This window comes from Staurois parvus, unplaced genomic scaffold, assembly GCF_062004578.1.
Source record: "Staurois parvus isolate SC_StPar_1 unplaced genomic scaffold, SC_StPar_1.0 ptg000316l, whole genome shotgun sequence".
Lineage (NCBI taxonomy): Eukaryota > Metazoa > Chordata > Amphibia > Anura > Ranidae > Staurois > Staurois parvus.
In genome coordinates this window covers 529,379-551,031 of record NW_028318112.1, presented here as the reverse complement: position 1 = coordinate 551,031, position 21,653 = coordinate 529,379, and the positions used below count along the sequence as shown (strand labels likewise).

Below are 21,653 nucleotides of genomic sequence, written 5' to 3'. Positions count from 1 at the left end.
GATAAGGAATAGATTCTACCAAAAGGGATTTAGGCACCAGGCAGGAGCTCAATAGGACAGTTGTATGAGTGATTGGGAGGAAGGCAGTTGGCACTTTTCTTATTGAAGACGTCCAGATATTCGTGGTATGCTGCAGGAACAAGGTTCATGGTCTCAGGATCAGAGTGAATGCTGAGAAGAGGGGTTGCCTCAGTAGTTTCTTTGGGGGTACAGTAATTCAGACAATATTCTGAGGTAAAGGAGATTTCTCCGGACAACCAATTGATGGTTGGGTTGTGGGCCTTTAGCCAAGGCATGCCGAGAAAGATCGGAGAGGTAATGATGTCTAAACATAGGAATTCCTGGTGTCCCGAAGTAGAGTAGCAGAATATTGGCACGGTTTCCTGTGTCACAGGGCCAGAACTGATACCATATCCGTCTGCCAGGTGAACTGCAAGTCTCTGTGCTTCGATACGACTGGAGCATCCATAAAGCAGCTAAAGGCACCTGAGTCTATAATGGCCGGGGCCCTGATTGTCCTTTCGGCCAGTTGTAGCTGCAGATGAAAGGAGAGATGTGCTCGATTTGCCCCTTGAGGGTGCATCATGTGGAAACAGTTGGGAGAGGACTTGTGGGATTTGGCCGGGCGGGTGGCCACGAAATGACCTGCATCACCGCAGTAGAGGCAGAGGTTGGACTTCTGCCGGCAAAGGCGTTCCGCTGCGGATAATTGCGGTCTCCAGAAAATTCTCCTAGTGGAGTTGGTGGATGATGCTGATGAGGTCACATTTGTAGGAGGCCCGATTTCAGAGCATATCAAAATCTTCCCATTAGACCTCTCTTTCTGCCTTTCCCGAATTCGGCGGTCAATCTGAATTGCCAGGACTATCAGATTCTCCAACCCAGTTGGCACCCCCACTTGAGCCAGCTCATCCTTCAGATTTTTGGACAGACTGAGACAGAACTGGTGGCGGAGAGCAGACTTGTTCCACTGGGTATCAGGACACCAGATACAGAAATCAGTGACATAGTCTTCCACAAGTCTCTGGCCTTGCTGTAGCTTACTGAGAATCGCTTCAGCAGTTTGGCGCCGGAATGGATCATCATAGATTTGTGCCATCGCTATAAATAATGAGTCCACAGAAGCTAAGGCTGGGTCATGTAGCTCATGGAGGTGGCAGGCCCAGGACTGGGGTTAATTTCTGAGGAGTGTGATAATAAACCCCACCTTATTGTTAGGTGCCAAGAAGGTCCTGGGGAGCAGGGAAAAATATAACTCACAGGAGTTATGAAAAGTCCTGAACTTCCTGCGATCCCCTGTAAAGAACTCAGGCATGGGCACCCGGGGTTCCGGCAGAGCAGAAGCTTCAATGGTTATACTGGTCTCTGTTTGCGTGACCGCATCAAGGGTAGTCTTGAAGTCTGTGTCTAACAGGACATTAGAGTCGGTCCGCAGTTTACTCTCCAAGTGTTCAAAGTTTTTCTGTAACTCATGCATCACGTGGAACAAGGTGGTTACTGCTTGGCGAATGTCCCCCAGTTGTGAGGCCTCCCTTTCAGACTCCATCATGGCTGACTGGTACTGTAACGTACCTGATAGCAGACTGAATTAACGAGGTCAGCCTCACTTGTGTCACTAGCCCTGACCCCGCTGAGGTTGGAACAGAGGGAGTCTAGGGACCAGGGGGACAAGAGCGCCAGTGTTGTTGCTTGCGGTTCTTGCAGATGATGGCCTGGAAAGGCAGTGTATCCTCTGATTAGAATACTGTAGTAGCAGACAGTGCAGGTTCTGGGTAATGCCTGATGTGCAGCAGAGCAAGTAGGTAGCCTGGACACAGAACAGGAGCAGGGTCAAAGGACGCCAAGGTCATCAACAGTCGGGCAGCGAGGTACAGAATCAGTAGGAGAAGCCAAGGTCAGGAGCAAAGCCAAAGTTAGGAACCAGGAGCAGGAGAGTAATCAGAGTCGGGTCAGGAACAAGCCAGGTCAGCACCAAAGGAATCACACAGGAAACAAGCAGGACACTGGGGGAAGCTGAAGACCAGTCAGCACTGAATGAGCACCGAGGTGCTCTTTAAATAGCCCGCCCAGCGCCGATAGGCGCGCCTGGGTCCTAGTACCTGCCCGTTCCGTCATTGGTGACATGCGCGCCTGGGTCCTAGTGCCCGCCTGCCTGTATGCCTTGTCGGGATCCTGCGCATGCACAGATTCATGCGGCGATCTTCTTGTTCCCTGACAGAGGTTGAGTGAAGATTAGAAATTGACTTTAGATGGTTGAATAAATCAGTCAAGTGTGGGGCCAGGATGTCTGCAAAGGTTTTATAATAAAGGGCTGTGAAATCGTCAAGCCCTTTGAGGTCTTGAGGGACTTGATGGCTGAGAGGTTTTCAAGAGTAGTGACATCTGCATCCATCTTGTCCTTCATATTCCTGGAGAGTGAAGGGAGAGAGATGACAAGATCACTGAGGAACAAAAGTGGGAAGGTTTTTTGTATAGATCAGAAAATGATCCACTATAGTTTTGGGGTTCACCGTGATCATGCCATCTCAGAGCAGGAGCCTGATAGGGACAGGGCTTTTCGGGCGGGCATTTAGTAAGCTGGAAAGCTTGGAACCTGGTTTATTAGATCTGGCATACAAACATTGTTTAGTCCATTGGACCTTTTTCTTTGCTTTATCATTTAGTAATACGTTGAGCTCCACTCTAGTGGAATTCACTTGTTTGTGAAGAGATGCCATTGGGTGGGCTTTCCATTCAGATTCCAGACAGGCCAGTTGAGAAGAAAGAGCTGAGATTTTGGCTTCACATTCCTTTTTTAAGATGGGAAGCCAGTTGGATGATGGAACCCTGGATGCCGACTTTGGGGTTGATTTATTAAAGGCATCTAGGCTGTGCCCTTTGCAAAGTGCAGTTGCACCACAGCTTAGTAAATGAGCAGAAGCTCTGCTGACTTCCATCATCCAATCATGTGCAAGTAACATTGCTGTTTTTTTATTTTCCTTGCAAGTGATTGGGTATTCTTTGCAAAGTGAAGCTTTACCTCATTTACTAAGCTCTGGAGCAACTGCACTTCCAAAGTGCAGAGTCTGTTTTCCTTTAGTAAATCAACCCCTATATTTTCTTCCCAGAGAAAGGTAGGTGAGGATGCTGAGCCTGCGTTAGAGGCAAAATAAAATTTAGGATTGTTGCAATAGAGTCTACAGTAGATTAGTGCAACAGCAGGGAATAATTTAGGCACCACATGAAAGGTGAAGCGTTTGGGGAAAATTAGGTGCTTCAGATAAGAACTGGAGAATGGTCAGACCAAGAGAGAATCTTGTATGGAACTGGTAATACACTAAAGCATCAACATATGTGGGGGTCACTTGTGACATCTGGGAGCAAAGTGAGCAAGTGAAGATTAGTTAACCACAAATGTTACAATGTTATCAAGCAAAACAGAGAGCATAACTGTGAAAATTTCAAGTAGAACTAGCATTTCCATATGTGGGGGTCACTGTTGACATCTGGGAGCAAAGTGAATAAGTGAAGATTAGTTAACCACAAATGTTACAATGTTATCAAGCAAAACAGAGAGCATAACTGTGAAAATTTCAAGTAGAACTAGCATTTCCATATGTGGGGTCACTGGTGACATCTGGGAGCAAAGTGAATAAGTGAAGATTAGTTAACCACAAATGTCACAATGTTATCAAGCGAAACAGAGAGCATAACTATAAAAATTCAAGTAGAACTAGCATTATTGAACAAACAGTGAAGCTGTCCATAAAGAACCAAGTGGCATACAGGGTTGAAACAAAAATCTCAAAGTGGACACCCAGACAAATTGTGGCAAAAGCAGGATAGTCATTGCCCATGGAGAGAAGGCTGGGTGACCACTCCGAGACAGGCAACAGGTCAAAAGTCAAATCAAATCTAATTAACAAATTTGCCAAAATAACAACAGTAGGATCGGCTGTGTGGCAAGGCAGGGGTTCCCAAGTGAAGTGAAAATAGGGGAGGAGTGTGCGAATGACGTCACAATGTTGCCATTCATCGGCCTGTAGTACCCTACAAACGGCTCTTGAAACGGCATTACACCAGGCAATAGCATACATTGAGTGGGCCCGTGCTTTGCCTTGCAATATATTACGGATGGTGTCTGTTTTGAGCGTGTACAGGACTTGCTTCTGAGATGATACTGCCATCTGGATCACTGGATCTTCATCATACCTGGTGCAAAATACACCTCCGGAACGTGAGTGTATTTTATATGTTTTAATTGATGAATAAAAGATGAATAAAAGTTTATAAAATTAATAAAAAGAACTATGTCGAGTTCTTTTTAATGAGGAATACAGCTGATGCAAAGACGCTCAGCAGGAGGGAGCTTACTTTGGAGTCTTTATTCAGCAAATTGATCTTCTGAGTCCATATGGGACCATAAGTGCAGTTAGACCGTAACATTGTATAATGTGTGATCACACTCCGTGAGATGAGCAGATATATGGTGGAGGATGTCTTTGCATGGGAATTGATGACAGATGCACATATTTTTTGTTATCCAAAGGAGGGTTCACTGAATGAACACTATATTGATTGAACTTGATTATTGATTGACTTTTATTTGATTCACACTCAAAATATTCTTTTTTTTATTTTTTGTGATTTTTTTATAGGTATAGGTATATATATATATATATATATAATATAATATTTTTATTTTAATATTAATATTTTTTCTACAATTTTTTCTTCTAATATATATTTATTTCTTCACTTTGTTGTTTGATAATATAATGGTTTGTACCATTGGTTTATTTGGTGCAGCATTTTTTCACTTCACTTTATGATTGTATAATTTGCCCCACTGAGACATGGGTTGTGTGCACTAGTGGCTGCAGCAATTTATTGTAATTTTTTGTTTTTATTTCACCATAGTTAGCGCTTGAGTTATTCAATATACTTAAGGTCCCCAAGTTTGCTTAGCTTCCCATTTAAAACAAAGTGACTGTGCCTGATGAGAAAAAAACAGAAAATAAAAAAGAATGGAGTAATGGAACAGTCATGCGATAGAGACCAGGGTGATGCAAAAGACATGTAAGGATTCTCCTACCAGCCCCAAGACACCCCCAATGCTAGAAATAAGGCAGAAATGCCAGGTTGTCACTATAAGACTCTAAATCAGGAGGAAAAAAAGGGGGGGGGAGCAGGAGGGAAGGAAGGGGAGAGATATGGAGGAAGGGGAAGGGGAAAAAGGCTGCAAGGGGGGAATAAAAATATTAAATGACATCAACATGTGAGATATCAGAGCTGTGAGAATAGGCACAATAAAAGAAATATAGAGAGCAATTAGTTAAACATTTACATTCTTGGTTTTACAGAGTTAAAAAAAAGTCCCAGGGAGGCGAGGGGGGTCTCATGGGGGTAGCGGTAGAGTAGTGCACTGTACATGGAAACAGAAATCAGTTGGAACTAGGAGGGTACCAGTTCCCAGAAGGCCATTCCCAAAGCTCCTATGCCAAGGGGTCAAGAAGAAGTGAAAACATGAGAGTAGTCCACGGAGGTTCAGTCTACTGGTGGGAGTGCTCATGCAAAAGAGGTTAGTCTGCCTGAAGCTAGCAATTTGGTCTGCTTAGTTTTCTTTCAAGAGATGGTCAAACGGGTTGGTCATTAGAAGCCCGACTGAGAGCGAGAAGCACTTGAGAAATCCAGAGGCTAAAGGTGAACGTGGTTCAAGAGATCATGGGTCTCTTCTGGGGAGAAGAAAGAATGTAGAGGGTTCTGGTAGGTAAACGAAAGTTTAAACGGGAGCCCCATATGTATTTCAGTCCCTTGTTCTGAAGCACAGTGATAATATTTGGTAGCAGTTTGTCTGGAAAGTCAGATCTCTTTTATTCCATGTGGCTTGCATGACTGCTTCCTTGATCCTGTAAAAGGTGGTCTTAACAATAATATCCGGGGGGGGACCTTCAGGTCTTTTTTGGACTAGGGCCCTGTGAATCCTGTCAAACTCGAAATGCTACAGTCTCACCTCTTACCTCGTCTGTGTTAGTGGTTGTTAGGGCCTGGCATTTAACCATGCCTAAGTGCTCTCCAACCTCTGCCTTTTTGTCTCCCTACACACCATTGTGGTATACTCCTAATCTGGCAGAATTTGGGTCTGTTCCTGATCTCTGATCTGGGCACTTAAAGGAATGAAATACTTAGACAATATACAGTTGTGCTCAGAAGTTTACATACCCTGGCAGAAATCGTGACATTTTGGCATTTATATTAAAAATATGACTGATTATGCCAAAAAACTGTCTTTTATTTAGGGATAGTGATTACATGAAGCCATTTATAATCACATCGTTGTCTGGCTCCTTTTTAAAGCATAATGATAACAGAAATCACTCAAATGGCCCAGATCAAAAGTTTACATACCCTGGAATGTTTGGCCTTGGCACAGACACACAAGTTGACACACGCAGGTTAAAATGGCAATTAGAGGCTAATTTCCACATCTGTGGCTTTTTAATTTGCAATTAGTGTCTGTGCTTAAATAGTCAATCAGTTTATTATTAGCTCTCACGTTGATGCACCGAACAAGCTAGATACTGAGCCATGGAGACCAAAAAAGAATTGTCAAAAGACCTGCGTAACAAGGTAATGGATCTTTTATAAAGATGAAAAAGGATATAAAAAGATATCCAAAGCATTGGCTATGCCAATCCGTACTGTTAAATCACCTATTAAGAAGTGGAAAGTTTGGGGATCTCCATCAACCAAGCCAAGGTCAGGTAGAACAAGAAAGATTGCAGTCATAACTGCCAGAAGAATTGTCCAGGTTTCAAAGAAAAACCCACAGGCAACCTAAAAATAAATACAGGCTGCTCAGGAAAAAGATGGGTGTGGTTGTTTTTAGGGACTTAACCACTTCCAGACCGGACACTTTTACCCCCTTCCTGACCAGGGCAATTTTCAGCTTTTAGCGCTATCACACTTTGACAATTGCGCGGTCATGCAACACTGTACCCAAATTATTTTTTTACCATTTTTTTGAGACAGATAAAGCTTTATTTTGGTGGTATTTATTCACCACTGGGATTTGTATTTTTTTTGCTATGTAAATGAAATGTCCAAAAATTTTGAAAAAAAGTGTTTTTTTTATAAAATTTTGCAAATAAATAATATTTCATCATAAATCTTAGCCAAAATGTATTACGTTATCTTTTTAGTAAAAAAAAAAAATCCAAATTAGTTTATAACCAAAAATTATAATTTTTAAACATTTTTTTTTACATTTTTATTTAATTTTTTATATTATTATTTATTTATTTATTTTTTTACATACTGTCACCCTAGCAGTACAGTGTCACCATGGTGACACTGTACTACTTGTGGGGGGTGATGAAGATTTTTTTTTTTTTTTTTTTACACTGATTGCTTTTACACCCATATAGGATGTAACAGCAATCATTTCTCTTTCTCTCTGTGTGCATTCTTGCACTCATTGAGAAGTACTGAGTGAGCTGTGATTGGTCACAGCTTGTCACATGGTACAAGGCTTTTATGAATAGCCTTGTACCATGTGACCTCTGTGATCATTCACAGATTTCACACGTAGTAAGCAATGATGTCAGAAGTGACATCTTGCTTACTACTTTGCATGTGATCACTGATTGGCCAATCAGTGATCACATGATCGGGACCTCGTACAGAGGTCCCGTCCGATCTGTGTTTCACTGGGTCCGGAGGACACAGCAGGCACCGGATCGCGGTGCTGCGCACAAGCAGGGTGCGGGGAGGCCGTTTATAAACAGCCACCTGACCCTGCAGTGCCACCGTCCGGCCGTTTATATACAATGGCCGGTCGGAAAGTGGTTAAGGTGATACTTGAACAAAAATGAGCTGTTTGGTCAAAGTGCCAGAAAGAAGATTTTACTACACCAATGCCACAAAAAAGCCCAGTTACAATATGCCTGACAACACCTTGACATGCCTAACCAGGCCTTTTTGTGTCACTGATGCAGTAAAGGCTTCTTTCTGGCACCTTGATCATGCAGCTCATTTTTGTTCAAGTGTCATCATATTGTGCTCCTTCAAAACAACCACACTGTCTAGAGCTGCCTATATTTTTTTGTGGTTACCTATGGGTTTCCCTTTGTATTCCAAACAATTCTTCTGCCAGTTGTGGCTGCAATCTTTTTTGGTCTACCTGTACTTGGCTTAGTATCAAGAGGTCCCTGAATTTCCTACTTCTTAGTGGAAGTGATAACTGGCATATTCAAGTCTTTAGACATCTTTTTACGTCCTTTTCCATTACATTATTAAACAGAACTCTTGACAGTTCTTTTCTGATCCCCATGGCTCAATATCTAGCCTAGTCAGTGTTTGCACATAAGAGCTAACAAACTCATTGACTATTTATACACTGACACTAATTGCCATTTAAAAAGCCACAGATGTGGGACATTAACCTCTACTTGGCATTTTAACCTGTGTGTGTCACCAAGGCCAAACATTCCAGGGTATGTAAACTTTTGACCATGGCCATTTGGGTGATTTCTGTTATAATTATGATTTAACCACTTGCCCTCTAGAGGATTTACCCCCCTTACTGACCAAGCCTCTTTTTGCTACTCGATGCTGCACTAATTCAACTGATAATTGCGCGGTCATGCAATGCTGTACACAAACAACATTTATGTCCTTGTTTTCACACAAATAGAAGTTTCTTTTGGTGGTATTTGATCACCCGTGCGCTTTTTATTTTTCACGCTATAAACAAAAAAAGACAGAAAATTTTGAAGAAAAACGATATTTTTTACTTTCGGCTATAAAAAATATATAGTAAACTCATAGTTATAAATTTAGACCAAAATGTATTCTGCTCAACCTGTTTGCCAGAACTTTTTCCTGTAATTTAGTATCTGTGTTTAATAAGGAAATTGGTCTATAACTTGAGCAATGAGTATCATCCTTACCTTCTTTATGTATAAGAACTACATGTGCTTGTAGGGATTCCCTCCTCATTTTCATCTCTCCACCCAATGCATTCATATATATCCTCAGTTTAGGAACTAATAGTTCTTTATATTTTTTATAATACCTCACAGTATATCCATTCTATAACATAGAATAATATGGCTTTACTTTTCTCTTCTTTTATTGGGATCAGGATCTCCAGAAATGAATAGGACAATGCAGAGAAGAGGGGGTGAAGGGTTAGCTGGGAAGGGGGGGGGGGACGGGTGGTACATAGGTAGGGGGGGGGGGCAAAGATAAAACGATTAATGTTTTGATACTGTGTTAATGTTTTTAAAGGGTTTGTTTGTACAACTTGTTACTCTGAAAAATTAATAAATATTTAAATTAAAAAGTATTCTGCTACATGTTTTTGGTAAAAAAGATCCCGATAAGTGTATATTTGGGGGGGGGGGGGGGGGGTTGGTGCTATCCTGGCATTTCAGGGTCTCCAAAACTGTGATAGATAGTCAGGAAGTGTAATGAGGAAATAAAGCCCTTTAAAAGCCTGAAGGTGCTTATTGGATTTTGGGGTCCTGTACTTGGCTAGACTGCCAAAATGTCTCTCACATGTGGTACCCCCATACTCGGGAGAAGTAGCAGAATGTATTTTGGGGAGTAATTCCACATATACCCATGGCATGTGTGAGCAATAAATCATTTAAGTGACAATTTTGTGTAAAAAAAAAAAATATATATATATTTTTTTGTCATTTTCCAAAAACGTGTGGTAAAAAATAATTCTTCCATTGATTCAGCATGCCTCTCAGAAAATAGTTTGGGGTGTCTACTTTCCAAAAAGGGGTCGTTTTGGGGAGTGGGAGCATTTTATGCCCAGCATTAGAAGTTTATGCCACACATCATTCACTCTTCTAACCTGAAGACCAAGCCTTTTCTGACACTTTTTGTTCATATGAAAATTAATTTAAACAGCAAAAATTCTATATATTTTTAAAGCAAACATGCTAGTGAATAAAATAGTGGGTGCTGCAATTTTTTATATCACATAGTACTCGCACAGCGATTTTTCAAACGCAATTTTAAAAAAAATACACTTTTTTTACTTTTAATGCACAAAAACACATGATATTGGCCAATTATTTGGTAAAATATAAAAGATGATGGTATGTCAAGTAAATAGATACCAAACATGACATGCTTTCAAACTGTGCATGCCCCGTGCAATGGCGACAAACTGCATATGTTTTTAATATCCATAGGCAACGTTTTAAAAGCCTTTACAAGCTACCATTTTAGATTTACAGAGGAGGTCTAGTGTTAGACTTACTGCCCTTGATCTGACGTTCGTGGTGATACCTTACATGCATGGTGCAATTGCTGTTTCCATACTGACACAGGGTCAACGCTTGCGCACACAGGTGCGCATGCAAGGGGGTGAGGGTACTTTTTTTTTTCTTAAGGTATTTTGATTTTATTTATTATTTTTACACTGTTTCTTTCATTTGTTTTTCTTTTGATCACTTTTACCGCTATCATAGGGAATGCAAATATCCCCTATAACTTCAATGGGCATTGTCATATATTTTGTTTGAGAAATCTGGGGTCTATCAGACTCTAGATATCTCCTGTGCCCTTACATTGACTAATCAAACCAAGATCGATGTGATCAGATGCTTTCCCAATTTACAAATGGCGCTATTTATATCCTGCAAAACTGCAGTGATGAAATGCTCTTAGCTTCTGATTTCCTAGGTTATAGAGATGATTGGCACCATTCTGGTTTCCAATCAGCTCTATGGTCAGCTGGCAGAAACACCGGCTGCATTCTCAGGTTCCCCTGATGGCACGGGACTGCCCGAGAAGGCCTTGGAAGGCAGAGGGGGAGGGTTGGCATTGTCTCCAGCTGCTTGTAAAAGCAATCCTGCAGCTAATTAGCCACTAGAATTGCTTTTACATGAAAGCTGATTGCCAGATTAAAAAAATGATAACAGGATGATGCCTGCAGATGTAGGCATCATCCTGATATAACCATTCAAAGTCCAGTGATGTACCAGTATGTTGCTGGTACTTGTTGGGTATATATGCTATGCTCTTTTTTTTTTCCGTATGCAGCCTGTGGGCTGAATGAAAAAAAGAGAGGAAATCTCGGCCAAAAAAAAAAAAATGTGTGGTATGCCCACCATTAAAATATACTGCCCTGCATCCACCCACTTCTAATGGTGGGCACACATTAGGCCACATGCGCCAGTTCCAAGATTGTACAAATGTCTAAATATTGACACGCTTGAATAAAAATTGTCCACGTATAAGTTTTACCCCATATGGAAAAAAGATGAAACCAAGTTCCAAACAATCTTGCCACTACTCCCCATGTAGTCTGGGCATCCGGGGGTCTCCACGTGACTATCTTTTCCCTCATAAATCCGAAACTTCTAAGTCTAGCCTGTTGTCCTCTCACAGGTTTTCTACATCTTGACCCCATATCTGGCACGCTTGCTGGGGAGAAATTGTTTGACTGCAAGGCGGCAATTAAAATTAATGAGGGACTCATCAACGCAGATTTTTTGCTGGGGAGTATAGACATCTGCAAATTTTTGGTTAAAGTGATTTACGAAGGGCTGAATTTTGTGCAGCCGGTCAAACTCAGGGTCACCTCAAGGACGACAGAGTGTATTGTTGTTGAAATGCATAAAACACATTATACTCTCATATCTATGCCTGGCTATGGCAGCAGAGAACTCGGGCATTTGATGAATAGGGTCTGTGGACCAACACAACCGCAATTAATTTTTTTTAGTAATGCCCATGTTGAGAGTTAGGCCCCCGAAAAATATAAATTTGAAAACTGTAATGGGTTTCCATGGAAATGGTCTGGCAAGGTTTGAATTTGGGTTGGTGGCGATAAATTGTTGTGCATATAAAATGCTTTGATCCACAATCAATGCATACAGATATTCCATGAAAAACAGCTCCAAAAAATCAAGTGGAGTAGTTAAATTTGCTATTTCCACCTGAATTCCGGGTTGGGCAGTGAATGGGGGAAGTACTGGTGCTGCAGAATTTGTGGGCTGCCAATCGGGATTTGCAAGCACATCCTGAAGGATACTAGGGCCTGTGTGTGAATTCTTGGTGGTTGCGGGACAATACTTGTGCTCGCCACCGCACCAGCTTGCACTGCACTTATGGGACTCGCCACATCACCACATCATACTGCAGTGCTGGTATTATTATTATTATAATACATGATTTATATAGCGCCAACAGTTTGCTCAGTACTGTACAATATAACGGGAGACAATCCAGCAACAATACATTGCAATACAAGAGGGTTAGGAGGGCCCTGCCCCTTGGAGCTTACAATCTAAGAGGTATGTGAAAGACCAGGATGTACTAGGCCGCTGGTGCCAGTTCACCAAAAGATAGCGTGGCACTAGTACTGGCACTCTTCTGCATATGAGAGTCATCAAAATTTACAGGCAAGTGCTAACAGAGATCAGGCCTGATTCTGCGAACACTGCGGTTTTGTGTGCAATGTATGAAGTGACAGTGACCTACTGATACTGCACTCTCTGGGGGAGAAGTGGGGGGGTAAGCATAGGGGCTAAACGCAGGTGCTGGCAGGTGCCGGGGCTGATCCCGCTAACGCTGCATTTTTGGGGACACTATACTAATGTAAACGCTTTGTAATTGATCCGTTCAGACACTATACTAGCAATGGAGGTTTATTGTGTATGAGCGTGTTCCTGGCAATCAACGGGTTAAATGTGATTACTGGTGTACTAGCGGGCACTCTGATGCTAACTGGGAGGGGCGTGAAAACCACGGGAGCGTGAATCACATATATATATATGTGATTGTGCGCACCTGTGCTGCCCTGTAGCAGTATTTCTGCAATAGGGTGGTCAGGAAGTGGTTACATAAGCGGTTTGTGTTACAGCGCTGCATTATTTTATCTGACAATTGCGCGATCATGCAACGCTGCACCAAAATTAAATTAACAGCTTTTTTTGCCCACAAATTGGGCTCTCTTTTGGTGCTATTTGATCGCCTGTGCATTTTTTATTCTTTGCGCTATAAAAAAAAAAGACCGACAATTCTGAGAAAAAAAATACAATATTTTGGACTTTTTGTTATAAAATGTCCAGTAAAAAATTTAAAAATCAAATTTCGGCATAAATTTCTGCCAAAATGTATTCTGCGACATGTCTTTGCTAAAAAAAAATCCCAATACATGTAAATTAATTGGTTTACGTGAAAGTTATTGCGTTTACAAATGGCGGTATAGATACTGGATTTTTTTTTATACTAATAATAGTGGCGATCAGCGACTTATGGCGGGACTGCAGTGGATATTCTGACGCTGGGGGGGGAACTGACTTGGGGTCACTGACATCCCCAGTGACACCAATACAGTGATCAGTGCAAAAAAAAACACTGACACTTTACTAATGGCACTGGGGAGGAAGGGGTTAACTTTTGGAGACAATCAAAGGGTTAACTGTGTGAGGGGAGTGTTTTACTAGGTGGCGTGTAACCTCTCTGTTACACACTGTCCCAGAAGGCTGTGTCCTGTGATCCCGGAACAGTGTGCTGAAAGCTGACAAGGAGGAAAGTTCCAGTAAAAACAATGCAGCCTTCCTCTCTGTCAATGATTCCCGGCAATCGTCGGCTCCGGCAGGTAATCACCGGCCGGGACCCGGTTACTGAAACCCAGGGCCGCGATCGGTGCCGCGGGTAGGGCGGTTGCGTGCGCCCCCTACCCCAGAATGCAGGATCACATTTATATACGTGATCCTGCGCACAGGGGCCGCCTTGTAGCAGTATATGTACCGCGGGTGGTCCCCTAGTGGTTAAAAAGGAGCCAAACAACTATTTGATAATAAATGGCTTCATATGATCATCATCCTTCAATAAAAGAGCATTTTTTGTCATGATCAGTCATATTTTCATATCAATGCCAAAATTTCACAATTTCTGCCAGGGTATGCAAACGTTTGAGCACAACTGTGACGGGGGTCACTGGTTACTTTTGGTTGGTTAAAAACACAATATGCTCTCCCAAACTCCCACTTTTTCAGATTTCTCTATGTCCGTCAAGCCTTTTTCTCCCAATTTGGAACAGAACTGATTAATTTACTAGCTGATGATTTGGACTCTCTCCTTCGTGACTCCTCCCTAAAAAAAATGCTTTTGGTTATCTATAAGTTGTTATTACCCTCTGTTCATGTGGATCTTGACTCCTTGCAATCGAAGTGGTGGGTGGAAGTTGCAGAACTAGATGGAGAATATTGGGAGGATATTTGGGACTATCCCCTTTCCCAACTAGTAGCAACAAGAGACAGGCTAAATCAGTTTACAATATTACATATGATAGACGTAATACCATCTAAGTCACATAGAATATATCCTTAGATACTCTCTACTTGCACGTGCTGTGGAGACCCCACAGCAGACATTTTGCACATAATTTGGCATTGTATATTCTGGGCAGAGGTTTTAGGCTTTATACACTCCTTGACCGCTATCAAAATTCCCCACACACTTGGTGTGCGCTTACTGGAACTGGTCAATGCCCTGTCCCATACTAGAGCGACTAGGACGTTGCTTGGCCTACTACTTTTTTTTCCAGGAAGGCCATAGTTTTTAAATAGGGGGCTGAGCAGCCCCCCTCTTTGAATCACTGGAAGGCCCTTGTTAATTAACTGTAACTCCCTCCTCATTGGTCTACCTCATTGTAGGCTATCCCCCCTCCAGTCTATCATGAACGCTGCTGCCAGACTCATCCACCTCACTAACCGTTCTGTATCAGCCAGTTTCCTCCACACTGGCTGGCTGTTGAGGAGGGAGGGCAACCACTCCTCTCCTGGACTGTGGAACTGTCACTGGGGAGGGAGAATGACCACCTCCTTTCCCAGACTGTGGAACAGCCTTTCTGTGGAGGCAGACTTTCTCCCCAATAGCAGGCCAATACAGTGGAACGCCTTACCCCAGCTGAAGCGTTGGCAACAGTACAGAGGGTTCAAGACCTCTGCCCCACACCTGCAGCAGTTCTGAAGGACCAGGGTGGGGAGGAAGTTATCCTCCTTCCCCAGGGGCAAGATCCACAGTCTAGGAGAGGAGGTGGTCGTCCTCCCTCCCCAGGGGTAAACCTTGTCACATGTTCTGAACAAGTGAAATTACTGCTCTGTGAATGCGGTATTATCTAAATAAAGAATTTGAAAAAAAGAACAATAATTGGAGGTGATTTTTTTGCACATATACTACAGTATTTGCACCAATTTTTTTGTATTTCATGTACTGATGATTTTTCCCTTATAAGGTCATTTATATTTTGATCTAGTGTTATTTAGCACTGCACTATTCTTTTTTCCTGTACAATTTCATAAGGTTGGCGTGTCACCTTTTTTGGTGCTAGCAGCTACACATTAGAAAGTTAGCAAAAACAACAACAAAAGGAGAGCGCCAGACCTCCTAGTTTTATTGTAAAAGATGTATTAAAAACTTCACCCAATGCATTCACATGAAGTGATAGAGTAATTGGGCACATCAGAGTATTAATAACCGCCTCTCCTGGATCGTCACAATTGCTGTCAGGTTTCATTGATTATATGGCTTTAGAAGGCAGCCTCGATAAACCTGTCCCTGTGAGGCCACTGCCACTCCACACAGCACGAAGATCAATGGAACCACCAGCAAGAAGAGAGAACACCCAGAGTCATTGCTATGATGAACCGTTTCATAGGCATGGCCTCCTTTGTCAAGTCACGCCTACCCTAGCTGCACATTGAGTTTTATATGGTTCCAAGGGCCGCCCTTTCCCTGAACCTTAAAGGGACATCGACAAGGCTCCCCAGGAGCTGTTAACATGGGACTCTTTACAGAGCACACAAGGATGGGATACTTAAGCAACCTTAATTGATTATATAAAAAAGATAAATACATTTGTTGTACCCATATATACTGTACACTTGAGAAAATTAAGAAGTGTTTATATTATAATGATTTATAACCAGTATCTATATATACCTAAAAGCACTTCTGCTTTTACTTACTTACAATAGCCAATTTAGCCCCTATATCACATCATTTGCACTAGCTACCAAAACACCTCAGCAGTTTGGGCATTATATTGGGTTTATAAGAAAGGGACTCCTAGACTCCTACTGTATACTGTACAGCAGTTAATAAAAATTAATTGAACTAATTAATGTTCTAATACTAATTACATCAGCAGCTTGGGCGTCACATTGGCCAGATGAAGGAAACTTTTTATTATACAGTATACTGTATTTATGGATCAATCATCCCCTACAGATAGATTTTGATGTAAACACAATTGCAGCAGGTACTATACAGCAGATAAAAGTAACTTTTATGTAATGATAATGCCCATGGAAGACATAATCTGGAGAATCTTTCCCCTTCAGGTACAGTCATTTCCCCTTCAGGTGCAGTCATTGGGATGACCTTAATGCCAAAACAACTCCAATCATTGTGTACTTTCTCCATGAACCTGGGAGAAATGGTGGGGAACACTATGCTTATCACTCTTATGCTTAATAAAGCACCAATGTTCTCCCATTCTTTTGCACTTTCTGCGCACAGTTCTCCCCACATAATATAGCCCACAGGGACATTTCAACCCATATACTACAAATTATGTGCTACAACTAATAAACTGGTTTATATGAAACACCCAACCATCCCTCCTGAGGAATGTTTTCTTTCCATGTGTTAGAAACACACAGCTTTTGCATTTACTTAGTTTGCATTTGAAGGACCCTGTAAGATTTAGGAAGGTGGGTATATTCTTCAGCCTAGCAAACTGTCAAGCACCTGTGGTAGTGAGCCCTTGTAGATTGCCAACTTGGGGTTCCCCAGGGCGCAGAGTCTATTCCCCAGCCTGCTTCTTCACAAGAGCCCCTGATGGTGGGGATGGACTTGCAGCAAGCTGGAACCAGGTCGCAGCCCCCAGCTACGCCCAGTTGAGGATGCGGAGACCTCTCACCTGAGCAGAGTACAATGGGAGGACAATGGAAGGAGACAACAGAAAATCTAATAGACAAGCTGAGGTCAGGACAGGTGGAAAACAAGCACAGTTGGTGAACAAAGCCGGGGTCGGTACACGTGTAGTCAGGTGCAGGATACAGGAGTTTGCAACAAACAGGAGCTCAGAGAACTAAGAAGTTGCTCAGGCAAAGTGGGCTAGACTGAGCATGTCTTAAATAGACAAGCAAACTAAGAGGCGGGCCAGGAAGTGATGGAAGGGAAGGAAATAAAACCCAGAGAAGAGCAGATGATGCCAATAGGTCAGCAGAGACAAACCACACATGTGAAAGGAATCAGGAACAGCACTGCAGCAAGGAGGTAAGAATACACAAACAAGAAACTGCAGGCTACCTTGTGACAGTACCCCCCCCCCCTTACAAGGTCTCCCCACTTGTTTAGGGCCAGGCTTAAGGGGAAACTTCTGAAGAAAAAATTTCACCATGACCATTCCACCAGACGGATTGCAGAAACATCAGCAGAAGGAATCCAACACCTCTCCTCAGGACCATATCCCTTCCAGTCAATTAGATACAAAGGCTTCCCTCTGATGAATTTGGAATCCAAGATTTGCTTGACTTTATACTGATCCGAAGTACTCACTATTGGGGAAGGACGACGAAGAGGATGGGAAAACCTGTTGATGATGTATGGTCTCAAAAGAGAAACATGGTAAACATTAGGGATTCTCAGATGTGAAGGGAGGCGAAGTTTGAAAGATTGACCTGGCAGAGGATGGTAAAGGGACCAATGAAACGAGGAGGAAATTTCATAGAGGGTACTCGTAGACAGATATTCTTGGTAGAGAGCCAAACCTTGTCACCAGGGAGAAATTTGGGACTCACACAGTGATGGCGATCTGCAGCTACTTTGTACTTGGAAGCAGCCAGACTTCTTGGAAACCTCAACAAGGGGGCCCCCAGATCCCGGCCCCCCCTACATGAATGAGTATGCAGTACATGGTACCGCTACTAATTCACAAAAAACTAAAAGTGTTCACTAAAAAACACAGGACACGGTCTTTAACAAGTCCTTTAATAAAAGTATGTCCCCCGAAGTAGATCCAACGTCAATCACGAAGCCCATGGCCGGCGACCGAAAGAAAGAAAAAAAAAGGTTCCGCGTCCAGCGGTGGCTGCCAGTCTTCTAACTCAGATTTGTGGGGCCTGTATACCAAGGGTTAATGCAGGTGGGAAGAGAATTAATCAGGTGCAAACACTTTCTCTGAACAAATGAATGACAGTGGAGGGTGTGGCCTATGTTGTATAAAGAGTTGAAGTAGTGGTGATATTAACCTTGTACAGGCCATGTTATTTTCTACAAGTCCTTGCCAGTGGTGGTTTGGGGAGGAAGAGATATTGTGGTGAATTGCCTCAGGCCACACTCACGCTGTGTTTTGATGTGGGCTGTAAATGTTTTTCATTTTTTTCCTTCTAAGGTGTGTTTGTGGTTTTTTTTTATTATTAACAATTTGTATTGGTTTTCATGTAAATACAAAAAAGGATAAGAAAAGAGAATAAGCATAACAGAGAGGTACATCGATAGAAAAACTGCATAGAATCAGGACCAGCAGAATCAAAAAAATAACAGTGTAACGGTTATCAGTACCTTACAATTTGGGCCTTTGCAGAGGAAACGAAGGTATCCCATGGGAGCCATATTATCTCAAACACAGCAAACGAACAACTATGTATTGCAGTCAAATATTCCATCTGTCTTACATCAGCAATAAGTTTGTACAAAATCGGCATTGAAGGAGGAGTAGAGGATAGCCAACACATAGGAATGCTTCTCCTAGCCGCGGTCAGAACATGTACAGCAAGTTTTCTGGATGGTTTAGGTAGGCCTGGGAATGGTAGACCTAGCAAAAAATGTAGTGGATCAAGTGGGAGAGAGGTATGCAATAGTGATTGTAGCAAGGAAAGAACATCTTCCCAAAAAGGAATAATTGAACTGCATGTCCAAAAGATATGGTAGAGAGAACCGAGGTCTTTACCACAGCGCCAGCAGACAGGAGAAGCATTCGGATTATAAGCGTGAAGAACTTCAGGCATTTTGTACCATAACATCATGATCTTGTATATATTTTCCTTAAAAACCACACAGACAAAAGATCTAGATGCATTTTCCCAAATTTTCTTCCACATTAATAAAGTAATATCACATTGTACGAATTGAGACCATCTACGCATGTAAAGACGAGTGTCATTGGATAAGGAGGGGGCATCCATACAAAGTTTATATGTATTAGAAATAATACCCCTTTGGTGGGGACCCTGCATACATAAACGTTCGAAGGGAGTAGGCTTCCCCAGGATCAATGAGGGTGATAACGTGGAAAAGAAGTGGCGTATTTGAAGGTAAATAAATAGGTGTTGAGAAGGTAGAAGAGCTTTTTTTCTGGAGATCTGAGAATGAGTCACCGGGTGTACCAAGTGACGCAGTTGAAAAAGGTTAGCTTCTACCCAAAGAGACATCCGGGATATGGCCATATTGTCTGGCAGATTAGGGTTATAGAGGATATTTGTCAGTGGAGAGCAGTCAGAGACCAGTGTAAATTTAGCCTTACATTTCTGCCAAACAGTCAGAAAAAAGTGCATGGGGCCAAGGAATAGATGGCTAAAGGAAGAGACATCCATTGCTGAGGTTGACCAAAGGAGGGAGCACGGATAAGCTGGAGACAGCTGCAGAGATTCAATCTCAGTCCATGTGTTGGGAGGGTAATGAGTAGACCATGACATGAGAAAACGGAGGTGAGTTGCATAGTAGTAGGTTATTATATCCGGTGCCCCCAAACCCCCCCTAGAACGCGGGGAGAGCAAAACAGAACGTGCAATCCTATGGCACTTGCTGTGCCAAATAAAATGCAGGAAAGATTTCTGAAGGGAATGGAGTTTGGACAAAGGAACAGGAATGGGGAGGGTCGCAAACAGGTATAGAAGTTTGGGTAAAACGGTCATTTTTAGTACGTTAATGCGTCCAAGAAAAGAAATGGGCAGGGCATCCCAATGTTTCAGAGAGCGAGAAATTGCTATAAATGGGGGGGGGGGGGGAATTGGCCTCGTATATGGAATGGTAAGAGGAAGTAAGATTAGTACCTAGATATTTTAAGGAGTGGGTGCACCACCGGTAGGGAAAGGCTTCTTGAAGGGAAGATAAAACGACAGGTGGGACATGTAGTGGGAGTGCCTCAGTTTTAGATGTGTTAACTTTGTAGCCGAATATGGCCCCAAATTGTTTCAAGATCTTATGCAAAATTGGTAGGGAGGTATGGGGACTCGTAAGTGTGAGGAGGATGTCATCTGCAAACAGCGATAATTTGTACTCATGGGTATGGGATTGTATCCTGCGAATATCCGGATTCAACCTGATGGCAATAGCTAATGGTTTCAGACAAAGAATGAACAGTAAAAGAGAAAGTGGACAACCCTGTTGTGTACCATTTGACATCTGAAAGGAGAGTGAAAAAAAAGAGGCTAATCTGACCTGCGAAAGGGGGGAAGAATAAAGGTCCTTCAAGGCTGCTACAAATGGACCCCTGAAACCAAACCTCTCCAAGACCATAAACATGTAAGGCCAACTTAAACGGTCAAAAGCTTTTTGGGCATCCAAGCTCAATATTATAGCAGGGATGGAGGATCGGTTAACCAAGTCAACCAGGTCAACAGATCTCCTGGTGTTATCTGCAGCGTGTCTGGCAGGTACAAAGCCCACTTGGTCCCTATGTATGAGTTTGGAAATAATTCCGGACAGTCGTTTGGCCAAGATTTTAGTGAAAATCTTGTAGTTGGAATTAAGTAGGGCAATGGGGTGGTAGTTGTCTACAATAGAGTGATCTTTATCGGGTTTGGGGATAACCAAGATATATGCACGGGAGAACTCAGTTTGGGGTATGACACCCTTAAAAAGAACTCGGTAAAAAGAGAGGAGATGAGGGGCCAGGATACCAATAAAGGATTTATAGTAGGAGTAGGGCAGTCCATCCGGTCCCGGGGCTTTACGAGAGGAGAGATGTTTAGTGTGTCAAATAATTCCTCCAGTGTAATGTCAGCATTAAGGGTGGCAATGTCTGAGGGTGATAGTCTCGGAAGTGATAGAGGGTTAAAAAAATTATCAAAAGATAACTGTGTGAGGGGCGGGTGAAGGTCTGGGGTCAGACAGTTGTACAGATTCTCATAGTATGAGCCAAAAAGGGATGCCATGACCTGGGTATCATAGGTAGGGCTCCCATTCGGTTGGATTAAAAGATCAGGTATCGTTGAAGGAGACAGAGCTTTGAGTCGATTGACTAACATACGATGAGGTTTATTAGAAAATTCGTAAAATTTCTGCTTAACCCATAGGAGGGATTGTGCAGACTTACTGGAGTCAAGAGCTTTAATTCGGTCACGAAGAGATGTTACCCCCCGGAGCCCAGAAATGGACGGTTTGGCTAATAACCGTTGTTCCGCCAAAGACAGTTGATGAATAAGAGAGGCCCTAGCACTCGCCGATGGACTTTTTTAAACGAGAGCCCATAGAAATACAGAGTCCTCGAAATATCGCCTTATGGGCCTCCCACAGGGTGGAGGAAGAAGCTACGGAGCCAACATTGTGGGTAAAATAAGTATCAAGTCCTCGGGAGAGTTCCTCCCTAAGATGTTCTGTGGAAAGAAAGGTCTCATTAAGGCGCCATT

General features: G+C 42.6%; 1 protein-coding gene across 3 annotated transcripts in view; it reads right to left on the bottom strand.

Moving 5' to 3' along the window:
- Positions 1-21,653, bottom strand: part of LOC149457505 (retinoic acid-induced protein 3-like) — a 321,697-nt gene that overhangs the window by 74,135 nt on the left and 225,909 nt on the right. The gene's annotated exons all lie outside the window — the stretch shown is intronic.